The sequence below is a fragment of the Manis pentadactyla genome, chromosome 7 (genome assembly GCF_030020395.1).
Source record: "Manis pentadactyla isolate mManPen7 chromosome 7, mManPen7.hap1, whole genome shotgun sequence".
Taxonomy (NCBI): domain Eukaryota; kingdom Metazoa; phylum Chordata; class Mammalia; order Pholidota; family Manidae; genus Manis; species Manis pentadactyla.
The window spans coordinates 57,551,089-57,553,432 of record NC_080025.1 but is presented as its reverse complement, the minus strand read 5'-3'; the positions used below and the strand labels follow the sequence as shown (position 1 = coordinate 57,553,432).

The following is a 2,344-nucleotide window of genomic DNA, read 5'->3' as shown; positions in this document are numbered from 1 at the left end:
TTTGGTATTATAGTGATGCTAGCTTCAGAGAATGAGTTTGGAAGTATTCCCTCCTTGTTTACTTTTTGGAAAACTTTAAGGAGGATGGGTATTAGGTTTTCTCTAAATGTCTGAAAATTCAGCAGTGAAGCCATCTCATTGAGGAGTTTTGTTCTTAGGTAGTTTTTTGATTACCAATTCAATTTCATTGCTAGTAATGGGTCTGTTCAGATTTTCTGTTTCTTTCTGGGTCAGCCTTGGAAGGTTGCATTTTTCTAGAAAGTTGTCCATTTCTTCTAGGTTACCCAGTTTGTTAGCATATAATTTTTATAGTATTCTCTAATAATTCTTTGTATTTCTGTGGTGTCCACAGTGATTTTTCCTTTCTCATTTCTGATTCCGTTTATGTGTGTAGACTCTCTTTTTCTTGATAAGTCTGGTAGGGGTTTATCTATTTTGTTTATTTTCTCAAATAACCAGCTCCTGCTTTGATTGAATCTTTATGTTGTTTTATTGTTCTCAACTTTATTTATTTCTGTTCTACTCTTTATTATGCCCCACCTTCTACTAACTTTGGGCCTCATTTGTTCTTTTCTAATTTCATTAATTGTGAGTTTAGACTGTTCATTTGGGATTGTTCTTTCGTGTGGTAGGCGTGTATTGCAATATACTTCCCTCTTAGCATGGCCTTCTCTGCATCCCACAGATTTTGCAGTGTTGAGTTATTGTTTTCATTTGTCTCCATATATTCCTTGATCTCTGTTTTTATCTGGTCATTGATCCATTGGTTGTTTAGAAGCATGTTGTTAAGCTACCATGTGTTTATGGGCTTTTTGTTTTTTTTTCATAATTTATTTCTAGTTTCACATCTTTGTGGTCTGCAAAGCTGGTTGGTACAATTTCAGTCCTTCTGAATTTACTGAGGCTATTTTTGTGACCTACTATATGATCTATTCTTGAAAATGTTCCATGTACACTTGAGAAGAATGTGTATCCTCCTGCTTTTGGGTGGAGTGTTCTGTAGATGTCTGTTAGGTCCATCTGTTATAATGTGCTTTTCAGTGCCTCTGCTCCTTACTTATTTTCTGTCTGGTTGATCTGTCCTTTGGATTGAGTCATTTGTTGAAGTCTCCTAAAATGAATGCATTGCATTCTATTTTGCCCTTTTTTTTTTGCATTCTATTATCCTGTCTGAGTGGAGCCTCCATGGTCTCTGTGAGCCGAGGGGCAGACCTGATGACTCCCCTCTCTCCTCACAGCCCCAGTACTGGGTCTTCCCCGAGTGGCCCCAACATAGAGCAAATTAGAGTGACTGACTTGCCATTTGAAGGGCTAAGAAACTTCAAAGTGAGTCAGGTTTGAATTCAGCCATTTGTGAATCTTGTTTCTTGGCTCAGCCTGCTGGGGATTGGTATAATGGAGATGAGACAAGCCAGACCATTTTCTAAAGAATTTTGTTTCTTTCTCCTTCCTCTTGCTCATGGACTCTGAACAGGTACATCTCTGACTAGGACACTCCATTTCCTTCCTATGTAGCAGGCAGCAGGTCACAGAAGCAAGGGAAGAAAATGGAGAGAGGAGATCAATAAGAAAACCAATGACTTAAACACAGGGCCCCTGTGCCTGCTTGGGCTGCACATATACTGAAATTGGTACCATACAGAAAAGATTAGCATGGTCCCTGTCTAAGGAAGGCACATACATGTGAAATGTCCCATATTTTTTCAGGGATTATGAAAAGCTCTGGAGGTGGGTGGTGGTGAAAGGTTGTACAACAGTGTGAATGCATTTCATGTCATTGACCTGTACACTTAAAAAAACCTAAATGGTAAATTTTATGTTATGAATATTTTACTGTATTTATAAAAAAACAAACATGGCCCCAAGAGTTGGATAAGATGTCACAAAGGGGAGAGGGGCGGAAGATGGTGGCGTGAGTAGAGCAGCGGAAATCTCCTCCCCAAACCATATATATCTATGAAAATATAACAAAGACAACCCTTCCTAGAATAAAGACCAGAGGACACAGGACAATATCCAGACCACATCTGCACCTGAGAGAACCCAGCACCTCACGAAGGGGGTAAGATACAAGCCCCGGCCCAGTGGGAGCCGAGCGCCCATCCCCCCAACTCCCGGCGGGAGAAGAATAGGCAGAGCGGGAGGGAGACGGAGCCCAGGACTGCCGAACACCCAGCCCCAGCCATCTGGGCCAGAGTGCAGACACAGTATGTGCCCAGGGGGCACTGGATACTAGGAAAACAGGGCAGCAAGAACAATGAGCAGGCACCGGAGGCCGGGCACCGGAGGACATAAGAAAAGCGAGCGACCATTTTTTTTTTCTGTTTTGTTTTGGTGAGCGCTT

The 2,344-nt window shown here is 41.6% G+C and overlaps 1 non-coding gene across 1 annotated transcript; it reads left to right on the top strand.

The window, feature by feature from the left end:
* Positions 1-1,598: 1,598 nt before the first annotated feature.
* Positions 1,599-1,703, top strand: LOC118916018 (U6 spliceosomal RNA). Its single transcript, XR_005026264.2, has one exon. It is a non-coding gene; the product is annotated as a U6 spliceosomal RNA (small nuclear RNA).
* Positions 1,704-2,344: the final 641 nt, after the last annotated feature.